Source organism: Mus musculus, chromosome 13, assembly GCF_000001635.26.
Source record: "Mus musculus strain C57BL/6J chromosome 13, GRCm38.p6 C57BL/6J".
Classification (NCBI taxonomy): domain Eukaryota; kingdom Metazoa; phylum Chordata; class Mammalia; order Rodentia; family Muridae; genus Mus; species Mus musculus.
The window spans coordinates 70,272,470-70,290,397 of record NC_000079.6 but is presented as its reverse complement, the minus strand read 5'-3'; the positions used below and the strand labels follow the sequence as shown (position 1 = coordinate 70,290,397).

The following is a 17,928-nucleotide window of genomic DNA, read 5'->3' as shown; positions in this document are numbered from 1 at the left end:
TCAACTTGAATAGAATTCCACTGTGTACACGCATATGCACATTTTATTATTATGATAACCTACCATTACAGAACCAAAGCCTTGTTCCCACACGGAAATGCCAAAAGAGACCTCCTCCAAAATCCACAGAACCTTAGCTTTACTCTAACAAACAACCTTGCTTCTCAGGAACACCAGGGCATTGAGAAATTTTGTGTTCTTACGAACAGAAAACACTATTAATTCTAAAAGAATAATAATTAAAAAAACAGTGGCAGGGAATTTGACAGTTCTCATTGTGTACTGACTACATTAACTGATAAATATAATAAAGTTACCTTGGTGATATGATCGTAGAGTTCTCAGGTCTTTGAGAAAGTTGACTTGAGTGTTTGCTGCACATGGCTGCTTGCGTTAAATAATAAAAGAGAGTATCTGAATATTAATAAACTCTTAGAACTCACAAGGAAACAAAAATAGTAAATACAGTTAACCATAAAGCTAACTACACTATCATTAGAGAAGACCTTATAGCCAGATTTGTAATTCCAAGGCTGTGCTAGTTGCCAGATGACACCTGAACATTTATCCTTAAGCACCATGTTCACCATGGCCTCATGGTACACACTTCATTTCCTGGATATTGACTTAGCACTTGATTGATGGCATTTTAGCAGCAGAGGTGAGAGCGTAATAAGTCCCACCCTTCTGATGCCTCAAATCTACATTACCACTATGGAAAGTATATCTATGGTGACTTTAGGCTCTCAATCTTTGCTTAGGATAGAACATGTTGAGCAGATCTAGGCTATACATCAGCAGTGTACAGCAGAGCCATCTCCAGTGGGCTCAACAGAACAAATACACGGGCTTAGTGATAGCTGTTGCTCTAATGTCTTAAGAGTGGGAGATGCGTACTGTGCAGCAGCTGCTGATAGAGACTCAGAGAGCTGGGGAACATTCCTCATTTCTCATTAACATCCACAATATATCCCACATTCACCAACTCTGCATAGCGGTGAACACAACAAAGCAACTCAGTATGGTGCCTGTCTACCAAATAGACAATTCTTTGAGCCTTTCTTATGAATTGCTATCTCCTTTATGAAGATAATTTCAACCCTAACTATTGAAACATTGATATTTAAGATATATCATGATCATAAGTACATGATAGTTATGTACATAATCATAAGTATATGAAATATGATAAATAAAATTGTTATCTATCCACAATGATAAAACCAACAACAAAATCAATGAATTTAGAAATTTTGATCTTTTGATATAATAATTTTTTGATGAAGAAGTACTAAAGCCTTAATATCCTTTACCTATTTACACAAGTTACTTTCTCCCTAATAGACCTTTTACCATGTTCCCTGTGGGTGATAGCTTGCCTGCATCTCTCTTATGCATCCCCACATGGTATACTCTAGCGACTCCTTGCTTCTCCACCCTCCCCAGCCTTATGGTGCTCTCTGCCTATCTGTTGATATACATTATTTCTGTCTTTTAGCTATTAGTCTTTTGAACTTTGTACTCTTTAACTCTTCTGTGAAAGTCTGGCCACACAAGAGATGCCTAGTGAGGTTTTCTGACTATTATCACAGTTGAACCACAGACACACCTTCTTATCAATTCCCACCAAGTTTGCAAGTAGAGAAATCCCTCAGAGATCACTGCCTCATGCTCAAAGGTAAGAGAAGATGATACTTAGCTGAAATCTTGGACTCTGTCTCAGATCCCCCAAGGGATCAAGTCTAGTCATAACAGGCACATTTCCGGGAGAGCTAAAGCATGAATGACCTTCAGTGGCAATATTACAGTTTTGCAAAAAAGGCTTATCAAAATGATTCTACACATTTGTTCTTGTAAAGGTCAAATGAAGCATGTGTGTAAGGTGCTCAGCACTCGTTGGTTGTTTAAAAACAGTATGCTAAGACCATCTTTACATGATGCACATCCTTCTATGATGCAGATCTGCCCACAATGCACATCTGCCCATGTTGCACATCATTCTGTGATGCACATCTGCCCACAATGCACATCTGCCCATGTTGCACATCATTCTGTGATGCACATCTGCCCCCAATGCACATCTGCCCATGTTGCACATCATTCTGTGATGCACATCTGCCCATGATGCACTGATTTCCAAACGGTTCCCTCTGGCCATAGACCAGGGTACAGCCGCCATCCTGTGCATCATGGCTGTTCACAGTGATAAGCAGGTAACATTGTTGCAGGACCTGAGTGGGAATCCAGAAATTCTGTTTGAGGAATGAATCAGCGTGACTTTTTTTTTTCCTTTTCATGAAGAGAACATCTCACTTTCAAATCAAGAAATTTGTGTGTTTGGTTTTCTTTTTAATTCTAAATGTAATACAACTTCCAGAAATGATGGTGAATGAATGAGTGAGTGAGTGAATGAATGAATGAATGAATGAAATAACGACCTTAAATTGACATTGTAGGAATTAATCAAAGGGAACTCAATACATCTCAGTATTCAGTATTAAGCTGGCAGAATATTCTATTTTTAAAACTTTGCTGTTCGTAGACTATTAGATCTGGATTTCATAGAAATTAGCATGAAATACTCAGAGAGGAATTGGACTTTATCGCATTATTTATTATTGGAAATGACAGACCAGAGTTCTTGAAAAGCCTCTTTCATTTTGTGAAGATTATTTCAGGCCACGTCTCTATCTAGTGGATTAACCTGCTTTTACAATATTAGGCCTGTGAGAATTTAATATAAGCCCCTTAGCTCACTGTCATTTTCTGATGACTTGTGGTGACTGGCTTGTCAAGCCAAACTCCTGAGAGTCAGCGCTGTTGCCTGGATGAGTCTTATTCATAATTTCAAGGACACTATGAGTGACTGAGCAGCAAGAGACCTGTGACCTTGGCCTAGGTCCCAGGTTCTTCATTATTATGGTACAAATCATTGTAGCCCAAATTAACATAGGAAGTATTCAGATAATACATAAATTGTTCAATTGACCTATCATCTATCTATCTATCATCTACCTATATGAATCATCTATCATTTATGTGTGTATCATCTATCTATCATCTATCTTTCTACCTATCTATCCTTTTGACCATGAAAAATAACATTATATACCCAAGGAACCATGCCCCAGAAAGCAGCAACAGCATACCTGAACTTGGCAGCTCCATTGCAGGCTAGGAAGGAGAGCAGAAAAGCCAAGAGCATTCCTCTGCACATATCCTTTTATATGGACCACTACTGAAAGCCACTTCCCGTATTCAGGGTGGGTCCTCTCACATCATTTAAGGCCAACATGATGAAGAAAACTCCCTACTGATACTCTCTTTCCATGTGATTCTACACTGCGAAGTTGACTTGAGAGCTGGCTGTCACAATGACTCAAGGAGTCAAGCTGTCTGGGGAGAAGATACCCTCTAGTCTACTGAGCTGCCTGAGTGTGCAGGGCGCTCTATGGAAGCAGTGTCCACGAGTCTTCACCACCGCTGGGGTGGGCTTTGCAGTTCAGCAGCTGCCTCTGAGTCACCCAGATCCTGTAAATAAGTCCCCATCTGCACTTCAGTAAGCAACTCAATAAACCTGCTGATTCATCGAGGTGAATTGGGCTCAGTCTGTCATTGATGCCCCCTGTGAATTGAAAAAGGCATCGCAGTGGGACTGATGGGCACAGGAGGCCTCTGAGTACTCATGGGTAGGGCACATAGATTGGGTGACTGCCATCTGAGTCCTTGGCATGAAGGTTTTTAATGTTGCTTCTCCTGGACTTAACGTCTTTTCTGTAGGCTGAAGAATATTGCTACCTTTGCAGGATTTTTTTTCCCCGCAATTTTACAATATTTACTTTACTAGTTGGGCAAAACCAAAGCAAAATAAATCAAATCAAAAGAGTGGTGATACAGCATCTGTTTCTTGCTGGGCTCCGGTGCCCAAGAGAGGCCAAAAGGCAAAGCATAGTGGTGGTAATCCGTGAAGTGGTAATCCTATTGGCTTAAAGTTTTATCCTCTGAGTTCCCTTTCTTCCTCATTCCACATGCTATGGATAATCCTAACTTTTCTTCTTCTTCTTCTTCTTCTTCTTCTTCTTCTTCTTCTTCTTCTTCTTCTTCTTCTTCTTCTTCTTCTTCTTCTTCTTCTTCTTCTTCTTCTTCTTCTTCTTCTTCCTCTTCTTCTTCTTCTTCTTCTTCTTCTTCTTCTTCTTCTTCTTCTTCTTCTTCTTCTTCTTCTTCTTCTTCTTCTTCTTCTTCTTCTTCTTCTTCTTCTTCTTCTTCTTTTGTAAGGCTGTAGAAAAATGTTCCCTGTGGAGAACAATTTTTCCCTCTGGGGAATCCCAGCAACTTGCTGAGATCACAGAATCCCTCTTCCTCCAGGTCAGCTGATCCAGCTCATTGCATGCGCAGCTTATTCAGCACCTCCTCGCTCACCTTTGAGAAGCCCTTGGAGCCTTGTCTATCATGAAGAACACCTCCTCTTGTATCTCCCAGCATGTGATTTTTTTTAATTGAGTCAGTTGTATCTGCCCACTGTGTTTTCTTCCATGTCCCTTCTCAAGTCTTTATTTTCTCAAAGAGCTCCTCGTTTGCTTTGCTCTTGATACAACACACGTGCCTGCCCACCATAGTCATTATGGGATGCACTGCGAGGGTTGGAGCACGTTAAACCACCAGCCATGCACCATGTCCCCTGCCCACATCACCACAGTGGTGAACTCCGTGGGAGCAGTGTATCTGACTGATCCTTGAAGTGTTGTGATCCTCTGGTTCACAACAGACTAGTCTATAGTCAAAGTAAACAGCCTCCAGAGCCCGGAAATAGTCCTTCTGCTACCTGCCTCCTTATTCCTTGACAGCATCAGGACACTCCGTGTGGCAGCCTTCCTGATTTACAGGCCAAACCTCCGGAGCTCTCCTGGGCCTCACCTGCTTCTGTGCCCAGTGCCAGAGCTGCTAGACCAGGCACCTTTTGTTATTACTTGCTGGTTAGAGTCCTCCTGAGATTTTGGGGTGTTTACATTTGCTGTTATAGAGCCTTCCACACCCCTTGATGTTTATATCTGCTTCTGAGGCTCACCCGTAGCACCCCGTTTCTAAACCAGCCAATAAAGCAGTCTCAGTGGTCCTCTTGAGACCCTATGCTTGGCAAGGTGCTGCCAGTTCCTCAAAAGAACACTTGTCTCAGTCCAGAAACCATCTGCAGAAACCCTTGTTGGTTCTGTGCGAGCTGTTCCTTCTTTTATCCCTTTGCCCCAGAATTACAAAGTTGTCAGGGACTTTTAATCTCCTGGTTTTATGACATCATTTTGTAAATGGAACTGGCCTCAGAGAACTTAGGTGTCTGCTGAGTCCCCTACCACAGTGGTGTAAATTGTGTTCCCTAATTTCTCGGCCCCCCCTCCCCCCAGGGAGTTTAGCATGGTAAGGAAATGGGGTCCCAGCACAATCCCACCTGAAGAGGCTTATGTGATGGAGAGGAGCAATGGCTCACAGGAAGCAGCCTCAGAATCATTAAACCAGCCAGGTGTTGCCTCATAGATGACTTAAGTGAAGGAGGAAGGCAATCATGTGAGAAGTTTATTATTTGAATCAAATAATAAACTTTTGCTTCAAATAATACTTAATAGTTCATATGTGTCATAGCAACTATATGTACCTTACCCTATGGCTGGAGAGTCCACAGTTGTTTAGTTTGTTTGGTTTTGTTTTCTGATTTGATACTTTGTTTGTTGGCAAGGTCTCCATATACAGTCCCAGGCTAGTCTAGAATTCAAAATCATCCTTTCTCAGACTCCCAAGTTCTGGGATCATATGTGTGAATTATTATATCTGACTCCATTTTATTTATTTACATTTATCTGTTTATGTATGGGCATGAGTGGTCATGTGGCAGTCAGAAGACAAGAGGGTTAGTTCTCTCCTTTTACCATGTGGGTTTTCAGGACAGGGAACTCAAGTTGTCAGGCTTAGGAGCAGGCATCCTCACCTGCTGAGCCAGCTCCTCACTCTCTCCAGCCTAGGCTTACTATGCATATTCTTCTTATTCATCCATCACCAGAATTTTAGTTTTTACCATTGTGACTGTTTTGAACAGCACTGATGAATACAGACCCATGAGGTTCTGTGTGGACATTTATTTTCACTTCTCTTCAATGGTTTCCCAGGAACAAAGATTTGCTATGTAATTGAGACATAGAAAGTTGCAAAAGCAACACCAGTTCCATTCTTAGCAAATGCCCATTGCAAGCAGATCTTAGATGCAAGCAAACTTTGTTGTTGCGGCAGCCTGGGTGGGGATGTAGGGATGCTGGACTGATGTTTAGAGTGATGTAAGAGCTCTTGGGCTCGATGGAGTTGGTTTCACATAGGTGCTAAGTCCAGTAACCTGAACACTCAAAAGCAGTAATAAAAATGTTATTTTTCTTTTCATAATTTTTCAATTAGTATTTTTTAAATTTTTTGAGAAGTTCATGCATGAGTATTACGTTCATTTAATTTCCACTAATTCTTCTCTCCCTATTTCTTCCTGTGTCCCCTTACCCCTACTCCCTGTAGAATTCATGACCTGTCCTTTTATACTTTTAACTTTATATGTATGTGTGTGTGTGTGTGTTGTATGGGGGCGGGGGGGGGGGCGGGACTTTATGTTATTTGTCTTTCACCAAAATAAAAATATTCTTCTTAATAAAACAGTTTGTCTCATTTAAAATGTAGACAATAAATGTAGAGAAAGGACAAGTTTGCCTCTTATAGATTATTAACATAACATGAATAACTATTAACATATTAAACAAATAGACAAAACAGATACTAATTTAAAAACCAATTGTTCCTACTCAGCAGGATGCACGGTTAAGGCAAGGACTCATCTCCCATGATGCAGCTGGGCTCTGCCTTATAGCACCCTGAATCCTTAAGCTAGGCCCCTGGCAATTACTGTAAGTACCTCATTACTGACACCACAAGCAAAGGTTTACTGCACACTCAAAATCACTCTCGACGTTACCTCATATCTTTTCATCTTTGATGTTAGGGTGATCAGGCATAGGCTGAAATGAGCCCGGCTGAATGGAAGAGAAATGGGCCAATTTCAAAAGCAGTGGCCACACTTTTATCATGCTTCCTGTGAAAAAGAAAAAAAAAACAGATCTTTTGTTTCTTTCTTTGTTACCACAGGCGGGCCTGAAAACAGATGTCATTCCACTGATACCTTCTTGCTATTAGTGGAAACAAAAAGAAAAGAAAAGAAAAAAAAAGAAACAGAAAGAAATACTGTTCTACCCACTGAAGAAAGGCCTTTAGACCACTTTACAGCTGTGTGCACAGCATATAAACATCTCAGTAATGAAAATGGAATCCATTGTAAAAATAACAGCCATAGATTTTTTGGATCCTGGACGTTTGACTATAACTGTAAAGCTCATTTGCAAACGGGCTGCTCATCTGTGAGCCATATGTATGCAGGCACACGGATACAGGCAGGACTCTGGCAACATCAAACAGCATTTGACCTGGCTCACCCCTTCCCAGCCAGTAAAAATGCCAGAGAACTAACATCCCCCTGTGATGTTTGATTTCATAGTCTCTAAAACCTAAAGTGATTATTTTCAAAAAAACACAATTAAAATTCTTTGAAAGCACACATAAACCTTGCTGAAAGCTCCCGTTTTTATTGCATTTATCTGACACTGAAGGATACATTAATCTTGAGAGCATTATGGTCTGTGGTTGCCAGCCTTGACACTGAGCTAAAGCTCTTAAACACACAAACAGTAGCCTCTACTGCCCACAGCTCATCCCAAACCAGAACCTCCCCTTAGTGGATATTAGGATTCCCTTAAAATACATATTTCTCTGAAGATGTAAGGCGCGGGAATGTTCAGGAAGGCTGCAGAAGATAGATCTGAGAGACGATCCACCAGGTGTGTGGCCATGGCTAGCCACTGTCCTGTCCCGAGTTGTCTGCTTTCTGTCCCCCTTTTAGGACCCTCAAATATCACTCCTCTTGGAGACACTTCTCCACTTGTCTGTTATTCTGCACAATTCACCCTTGTCTGCAACAGCTACACTCTACTCTATCTACTGCAAGATTAGCTTGGCACATTCATTTCTGCACTGGCAGGTCCAACAGCTCGTCAAAACATGGCTGCCTCAGCAAAACGTACAAGTGAACCAATGTGTAAACGTTCTGTGCTTTGTGACACTTTACGACTTTATATCATCACAGAGATTGGCAGTTTGTTGCCTGCTTGGGGGTACGGACTTTTCCTCGCAGTATAGAGCATTCTCCAGCAGTGACCACTGACACTGCCACGGCTCACGTCCGCGACTGCACATTTGTCTGTTCTTCTTTCCATCTCCATGTCTTTCTATATAGATGATCTACCAACTCATCTATGTGTGTAAGCACATCTGTTTACATAAAATAATTCATTTGAACAAATGTGTTTTTTCTTTTACCCACTCTGATTATAGCGCCAGAGACATTAAGACCAATTGTATACTATTCTATATGGATGAGTAGGAATGCAGTTTTTGATGGATTTGCAATGGTTGATTTTGATGTCACCTCCAGTTGCTAGAGATCTTTTTAAGAACTCTAATGTGTGTGTAGCCGGTTCTGGAAGGTCAGCATCTGAATCAGCGAAGGAAGATGCACTCACAGTATAGCTGGGCGTCACCCAGTTTAGGGCCCAAATAGGGCAGAAAAACAGGAAAGTGGCTCTGTCCATGAGAGCAAATGTCCATTTCCTCCTGAACCTTGGTCTTAGGCAGTCAGCACTGGCTGGGTTCCAGATGGAGGAGCTGTGGTCTTTCAGCTCAGGGCAGATGCCGGAATTTCTGTGCCTGCTTAATCATGTCAGCCAATTCACATTCTCCCTCCCTCTCCTTTCCTCTCTTCCTCTCTCTGTCTCCCTCTCTGTTTCTCCCTCCCTCCCAACACATTTTGTTTCTTTGGAGAAGCCAATACACATTTGAGAGCAAACGATAGCTCAGAGTTGCTTCCTCTGCTGTGGAGGATAAACACCTAGGCTAACTCACCCTCTTTTCTTAAGTTGAAAAACCATTTTGCAAGTCTTACATGCCCCCACGTGCCTCCGAAGACACAATGGAGCAGAGAGTGTTTGCATTGAGATGGTCTGATGGTTTGTATTTGCTCAGCCCAGGGAGTGGCACCATTTGGAGGTGTGGCCTTATTGGAGTAGGTGTGGCCCTGCTGGAGTAGGTGTGGTCCTGTTGGGGTAGGTGTGGCCTTGTTGGAGGAGGTGTGCCACTGTGGGCATGGGCTTTAAGACCCTCATCCTAACTTCCTGGAAATCAGTATTCTCTTAGCAGTCTTAAGATGAAGAAGTAGAACTCTCAGCTTCTCCTGAACCATGCCTGCCTACATGCTGCCATGTTCCTGCCTTGATGATGATGGACTGAACCTCTGAACCTGTAAGCCAGTCCCAATTAAATGTTGTCCTTTATAAAACTTGCCTTGGTCATGGTGTCTGTTCACAGCAGTAAAACCCTAACTAACACAGATGGCTTTCTTGGGTGGGTCATAACAGTGTGCAACTGGTGATAGCTGCTCTAAGTGGAGAAAGCAGGTACAGTAATGGGTTAATCAACATGGAAGATTAATTTATTTGCTATATCTATCCCAAATCAACATAAACATAGATATACAAAAACACATAGCTCATTCCTCTCATATTGCAGGGATGCCCATATTTTAACACAATGGGAATAAAAAAAAATCAAGCCGTGTCTACTTGCAGAATGTACATTATAAAACAGTAGCAAATGAGAGGGAAAAAAATACCCCTTTGAAACTGACTCATATCCTCCTGTAGCCCTATTAATTCTAAAATCAAAATTTAAATGTTAGCATGGGGAATGATCACACTCTCTTTTTATAGTTGCTTCTTTCCAGGTCAAATAATATTTTATACAAAAAAATAAACATAAATAAATTTTATACCCATGAAGAAGCTAATCCAGCTTTCAGGTCACAAGTTGAAAAACATCTAAACTATAAGTGAGTTTCTTCAGAGTGAGGCTTCGTGGGCTGCAGCAAACTACAGAGTGATTTCCCTTCAGCCTTACAGTGCTTCCTTACAGTCTTTAACGTTCTGACGGACAGCTCTGTGTTGAGGGTCAGCTCTACAGACTGATAGCTCCCTGTAGAGATGGTATTCCTAGAGATGCAGGCAGAGGCCAAAGGCCAGTGAACTGCTCTTGGGACTAACCCCCCCCCCTCTCTCTCCATTCAGTAATGTCACAGGGAATTAATGAAAATCTCAAATAAGACCAGAAACGATTCTATATGATTGTAAAATCCCAAGTCTTAAAGCATCTAACATACAAAACCAATTACTTAGTGGTCATTGTGCCTCCCAAAATCCTTAAATTCCTGTAGCACATTATCATCCACACAACCTTCCAAGCAGTCCATAGAGGAGGAGGTAAAGAAATGGCCCTTGGTGCAGGGAGTGTAAGTGAGATGTCATCTAAGGTGAAGGAAGCATCTAACAGGACTGACACTAAAGCCCAGCGCTCCATACAGCAATAAGCAGCAACTCCCTGCTAAGAACAAAGAAGTTTTCCTGGGAATATCTCCACGGAGTCCAGAGCCACAGAGATGGATGCTGTTTACTTGGTCCCATTCAGACAAGGGATAAACATGAGGGATCTGAAAGTAAAGCCATCACCTCCGTAGCCCAGCCAGAGCAAGAGGCAGACTAGGACACCGTGAGTTGCTGTGGATTGGATGAACCCTTGAGAAAATGCAGAAGAGGCTGTGTGCTGCCCTGGCTCTCCCAGACAGTGAGGAGAATCCAGGAGCTCTTTATCTGTCCTCACCACCTACCAGGCAACAATCTCATCAGTGCTGTAGAATATATGCAGGAGTGCATGCGGCAAACATGATTTTGTTTGTCCTGGATGGAAAAGGCATCTTATAATATATAAGAAAACTGCATCAACCTGGTAGAAAACAAGACAATGGGGACCAAATGAAGCCATCCCACGAGTGGTTCTGTTTAAGTAAAGGAAAGACTTAGCAAATTTGGATTTTATTAACACAGAAACTGTCCTGATGCCCGCCCCCCCCCCCCATGAAAAGGCAGAGACAGTTGATACTGGAAGTAAAAATAAGATGATCTACACACTTGTATACAGGTAAACACAGATACATACATATACAGTACATATACACATGATACATGTACACACATAGGTGTGTACACATATACACATGATACACATGTACACATAAATACACACCTTTTGTACACACAGCGCATGTACATACACATAAACAGCACCCATATACACACCGTACACACATTTACACATAAACATTTATACACACAGCACACACAATATACAACAGATAATACACACATAACACACAGCTCACACACAATACATACATTCATACATACACACACACACACACACACACACACACTCAAGAAATTCACATTTTATCACCTAGTATTTCAACCTAAGGAGGGTCTCTTCTCATCTTATTAGCAGTCAGGTGAATGGCCATCTGGTGTTCGTGGCTTCAGGGTTCCTTGTGTAGCTAGCCTTTCAGTAACTCTCCTCACAGAAAGGCATGGGCAGTTATTAGCTTTACTCTTTTGTTCTTACCTAACTCTAAGGATAGTCTCAGCTATTCCCTTCTGTTGGCTGCATACTTCCATCCTGTTGCAAGAGCCAGAACACTGGGAAGTCTGTCAACAGTCTTTTCTAGGAATTGCTGTGTAAGGGAAAAATAGCAATATCAACGGACATATAATGTGGGAGGGGAAAATTTCCCAGCATTCTCCCTCTAGACAAAGAACTACAGTCACTGCTGACTGCTAGGAGGCACAGCATTAGCCTCTTAAGCTACGAAAAAAGACATATCAGAACTCAAAGTGTCCGAGAAGTGAAACCAGACAGATATTTCTATTCCATTAGCAGGGAGAAATATTTTCTGAATAGGACAGGAAGAACAGAATGAATGGTGTCCTCCATGTCAGTTCCCTGATAAAATAAGTAGCATTCCACACATGTCTGCTGGTTGGTGAGTTTATTAGTCAGAAATCTAGCAGGAAACAGATGGCTTGCCAGAGCTACTCTCTTTATTAATCCTCTGTCTCCCTTGTGCATTATTGCAAGCACGTCAATAGATAGAGCAAGTGGAATTTCAGGTCTGGGGAAAAAGAAGATGCCAGCCTACACAAGTCTCCAGGGAGCGGTAGCAAGAAAGTAAATTATATTGAGAGCCGAAGGAAGAGAATTCTAGGGTAACTGTCTAGTAGTGCTTTTAATCAGGGGGAGGAACTCAAATCACCTGGAGGAAATGTATCGTTAGTGTTTCTTCTAAATCACTCGTTATAATAATTGCCCTAATGAAGTCTTGATAGAAACTGCACAGCTAACAGTTTGCAACTAAGGTTTCCAGCAAGAAATAAAAGGTTCTGAGCTTCTTGCTGTTGACTGAGGAGGTACTCCCACACAGCACATGCCAGGGGGTCCGACCGCCAAGAATATGGCGGCTCGCTGTTGACTGAGGAGAAACTCCCACACAACACATGCCACGGAGTGTGACCGCAGAGAGGATAGATGACTATAAGAAATAAAATGGTTTTTTTCTTGGCTGAAGAGCTGTTTTGCTAGGACACCAGAGTTAGCAAATGACAAGAAATAGTTCTCAGTTGTGAATCTTAAATTAACAATGACTCTTCATAGTCTAAATTGGTCCCAAATATTCTTAAGGATAGATCTGAATTAAAAGATTCCCTAGGTGTCTGACAGCCACATTTGACTGGACAGTCTGTTTTTAGTCTGGTAACTTCTTCACTCACTGCTACATAGTGTGTGTTTGCAAAGCTGCAGTTTCTACGAATTCTTTTGTTTTTCCCAAAGGCAAACCCAGAATCTCTTCAAGTGCTTGAATGTAAAATGAATCCGCTGTTCTCACAGAACTTGGAATCTGGTGGGGAAGAAAAGCCCTACACAGGAACACAAACCTAATTTGTGGTAGTGACCAAAGGGTTCAGTTAAAAAACAAGGCAAGTGTCTTAGTCGGGACTTGTATTCCTGCACAAAACATGACTAAGAAGCAAGTTGGGGTGAAAAGGGTTTATTCAGCTTACACTTCCACATTGCTGCTTATCACCAAAGGAAGTCGGGAAAGGAATTCACACAGGGCAATAACTTGGAAGCAGGAGATGATTCAGTGTGTGTGTGTGTGTGTGTGTGTGTGTGTGTGTGTGTGTGTGTGTGTGTGTGCGCGTGCGCGCGCGAGCGTGCTGCTTACTGGCTTGCTTCCCCTGGCTCACTCAGCTTGCTTTCTTATAGAACCCAAGACTACCAGCCCAGGGAAGGCACCACCTACAAGGGACCCTCCCACCCTTGATAACTAATTTGAAAAATGCCTTTCAGCTGGATCTCATGGAGGCATTTCCTTAAGGGAGGCTCCTTTCACTGTGATAACTCCAGCTTGGGTAAGTCGACACACAGCACCAGCCAGTATGACAAGCAAAGATTCTTTCAGTGAGGAAAAGGGCAGCAGATTCTGAAGGGCCTGCCTCAGGGACACTGAACTTATAGAGGAGAAAGTAGGGAAAAGCCTCGAAGATATGGGCACAGGGGAAAAATTCCTGAATAGAACAGCAATGGCTTGTGCTGTAAGATTGAGAATTGACAAATGGGACCTCATAAAATTGCAAAGCTTCTGTAAGGCAAAAGACACCGTCAATAAGACAAAAAAGGCCACCAACAGATTGGGAAAGGATCTTTACCTATCCTAAATCAAAAAGGGACTAATATCCAATATATATAAAGAACTCAAGAAGGTGGACTCCAGAAAATCAAATAACCCCATTAAAAAATGGGGCTCAAAGCTAAACAAAGAATTCTCACCTAAGGAATATCGAATGACCGAGAAGCACCTGAAAAAATATCCAACATCCTTAATCATCAGGGAAATGCAAATCAAAGCAACCCTGAGATTCCACCTCACACCAGTCAGAATGGCTAAGATCAAAAATTCAGGTGACAGCAGTTGCTGTCGAGGATGTGGAGAAAGAGGAACACTCCTCCATTGTTGGTGGGATTGCAAGCTTGTACAACCACTCTGGAAATCAGTCTGGCAGGTCCTCAGAAAACTGCACATAGTATTACTGGAGGATCCCGCAATACCTCTCCTGGGCATATATCCAGAAGATGTCCCAACTGGTAAGAAGGACACATGCTCCACTATGTTCATAGCAGTCTTATTTATAATAGCCAGAAGCTGGAAAGAACCCAGATGTCCCTCAACAGAGGAATGGATACAGAAAATGTGGTACATTTACACAATGAAGTACTACTCAGCTATTAAAAAGAATGAATTTATGAAATTCCTAGGCAAATGGATAGATCTGGAGGGTATCATCCTGAGTGAGGTAATCTAATCACAAAAGAACTCACATGATATGTACTCACTGATAAGTGAATATTAGCCCAGAAACTTAGAATACCCAAGATGCAAGTTGCAAAACACATGAAACTCAAGAAGAATGAAGACCAAAGTGTGGTCACTTTGTCCCTTCTTAGAATTGGGAACAAAACACCCATGGAAGGAGTTACAGAGACAAAGTTTGGAGCTGAGATGAAAGGATGGACCATGTAGACACTACCCCACCTGGCGATCCATCCCATAATCAGCCACCAAACGCAGACACTTTTGTATACACCAGCAAGATTTTGCTGAAAGGACCCTGATATAGCTGTCTCTTGTGAGGCTATACCAGTGCCTGGCAAATACAGAGTGGATGCTCACAGTCATCTATAGGATGGAACATAGGGCCCCCAATGGAGGAGCTAGAGAAAGTACCCAGGGAGCTGAAGGGGTCTGCAACCCTATAGGTGGAACAACAATATGAACTAACCAGTACCCCCAGAGCTCGTGTCTCTAGCTGCATATGTAGCAGAAGATGGCCTAGTCAGCCATCATTGGGAAGAGAGGGCCCTTGGTCTTACAAACTTTATATGCCCCAGTACAGGTTCAAGAAGTGGGAGTGGGTGAGTTGGGGGGGTATGGGGGACTTTGGGGATAGCATTTGAAATGTAAATGAGGAGAATACCTAATAAAATTGGGGGGGGGAGGACTTTTAGTCGATGATAAGGTGGGAAAGACCCACCTGAGTATTATGAGAATGACCATGCTCTTGAAATAAGGTCTTACGTTCTTATAATCTAATTGTGAAGCTGAAAGGAAAAAATACCTGTCCCATGGCCTACTTCTTCCAGTGAGGTGCCACCAACCAGTCTTTAGATCCTCCAGAATGCACAATTCTAGCTGGAGATCACTTTCAACCCCCGAACCCGAGAGGGAGAAGAGATGTGTGTATTCACAGTGGCCTTTCATGTATTCTGAAAATGCCCACACTTCTTGACCTGCTCAGTCTGCCTTTTTGCCTTTTGAATAAAGATGTGTGTGGGTTTTTCTTTTTACCATTATTAATATTCTCATTGATTTCTTTTTGACTTTTAAATGGTCAAGTGTGAGCCTTCAGTTGATTTCATCTAAGCATGGCCTTCATCCTGTCCTTTTTTGGAGTCGAGTAGGTTCTCAATACCCTGACTGCTTAAACAGTGGGCTGCTCCTCCACATGGGGCTGTGTCACTGTATAGGAGGACTGCCAAAAAAAATGGCAACAGTAAAAAACGTTTCTAAATATGCAATGACAAAAACGAATTAAAAATCAATTGCAGAATGAAATCTGAGGTTTTTCTGGACCAAAATGCACTGCTGCCATAAATGCTAAGTATTTATGAACAACAGTGTCCTCAGTACTGACAGTTATAAAATCAAAATATCGATTGCCTCCAAACATTAGCAATGCTCTGTGTCCTGCAGTAACAAATACTCAACTGAGTCAATTCATCATGTAAAAACCCATCCCGATATTATGTGACTATTTTGCACATACACCAAGGTTGTTTTAAGATAAGTGCATTTATGGCTTGTTATTAGTAAATATTTGATTTGTATACCTAATTTATAGACCTGTATTACAGAGATCATATAAAATGTTTCTTGAGTAGAAATGGGTGAGAAATGGGTGTAATTTAAGAAGCCCTCCTCTGTACAAAGTGCCTGGAGTCACTGTAAGTACAACCTGACCTGGATGGAGATTTTTCAGACTAATACACTGTGAAAAATATGTTTTATCATCTGCATTCTAAACTCAATTTTTGAGAATTACTTCATACTTCTTCTTTTCCACTGAAAAATTATCCTCCATTTACTGTGGATTCACAGGTTCATATGACCACATGCTCTTTTGATTGACAGCATTACCTCTGCAATTCTGGTCATTTCTGGGGAACAACATCAGCAGCAACAGCAAAGGCACAATGAGGAACAGGGCTACCCAAGTGTATTCTACCACGCAGGAGACATTCAAGGTAAGCCTGACCGGGCAGTTTCCAGTGTGAACACAGGGTATTGATTCAAGACTGCCACCTGCTTCCTAGTCATGGCAAGAGGTGGGAGTTTAATCTCTTAGTTGTCATTTGCTCCTTAGTCTCAGGTGGCAGCTCAGAATCAATGACTTTAAATCAAGACTCTCTGTAGTAAGCAACATCAGGGAACTCCATCACAACCCCATCCCTCGCATTTGTAGGCAGACCAGGGACTCTAACTTTCCTTGTGATGGGAAGTTCACTGCCTTTTCTGTGCTTTTATTCTTCAGTTACATTCTCTCTGAATCTTAAAGACTGGACCAGACTTACCATGATAGGTAACATAATTTGGCCAATACACTTTGGCTCTTTGAAAGGTAAATTTCTAAAATGATATAACAATATTTAAAAACTACGTGTTGAACTTAATCACTCATTACAGTTCGAAGATGTTGAAAATACAGGAAAACAACACTAAAGTCAGGAGGCCTACAAGTCTAGGGGTATTGGAGATCTGTGGAGAGCCTGTGAGATGAATGGAATGTGTGCAATGTATGCCTACAGCCTCCTGTGACTCTGAAAATGAGCTATGTCATCATTTTCATTGAAGGACATTAGGATGAATGCTAATTACAGTTTTCAGAAACATTCTCACTGGCCTTGAGTTGAAAAATAAATGTTAGGAGATACTTGGTAGGTTCCTAAGGTGTATGAACAACCTTGGCACTGATGGTCTCATAGATAGCTGCTCTGAGAGACCCCCAAGTGTGTTCTCACAGAGTTGTATATTGCTTAGTCTACAGGGAAAAGATGGGTGGCTTTCTTGTGTGTGGATACATGTGTCCTTACATTTTTTTTATTTTACTTAAAGTTTTGTGAAGAATTTTTAGGTAATAAGTTAAATATTATAAAATGTTACTTTATATTGGTTCAATGGCAGACTATCTGCAAATAAGGGTTGTCCTGATAAGAGGCAATATGCTGTTTGTACAGGGAATTCGCCCTATCAGATGGCTCATTCTGCCTTGTAAGCTCCTTCAGTAGCATTTGGATAAAGATTCAGAGGAAATCCCAAAGGCTTAGCCCCACACTGCCACGTGACTTGGTTCACAAACGGTTCCTAGGTAAAGCTGAGACTCAGCTGTCATCCTGAAAGCTAACACCTGCACAGTGCACCCCACATGCCAACATCAGTCTTCCATCACTTTGCTCAGCTCACCCTGCAAATACCTACACAATGTTAGGACTACGATCAGCCTCTGTGCTTATCACGAGGGCTCCAAATGGTTAAGGAACCTTGTTAAGGAAGGCTGGTTGGCGTATCTGGATTCAGTGGATGCCCTGGGACATTCAGTGATTCTGTCTCTTGTATGTTTCCTGGTGCGATTAGAGCAGATGATTTACTCCAGAAAAGGCGCCAACCAGTGATAAAGACATAATTCAGCCAGTGTAGCTTAGTGAACCATTGCATTGCATTGACTAGGATTCCTTGCAGGTACATCGGCA

At 41.9% G+C, this 17,928-nt stretch overlaps 1 long non-coding RNA gene across 1 annotated transcript; it reads right to left on the bottom strand.

Annotated features, from left to right (window-relative positions):
* Positions 1 to 315: 315 nt before the first annotated feature.
* Positions 316 to 11,693, bottom strand: Gm36216. The gene is made up of 3 exons (XR_382630.1): positions 11,632 to 11,693; positions 6,995 to 7,111; positions 316 to 384 (listed from the first exon to the last, which is right to left on the bottom strand). It is a non-coding gene; the product is annotated as a predicted gene, 36216 (long non-coding RNA).
* Between the last annotated feature and the right edge of the window lie 6,235 nt (positions 11,694 to 17,928).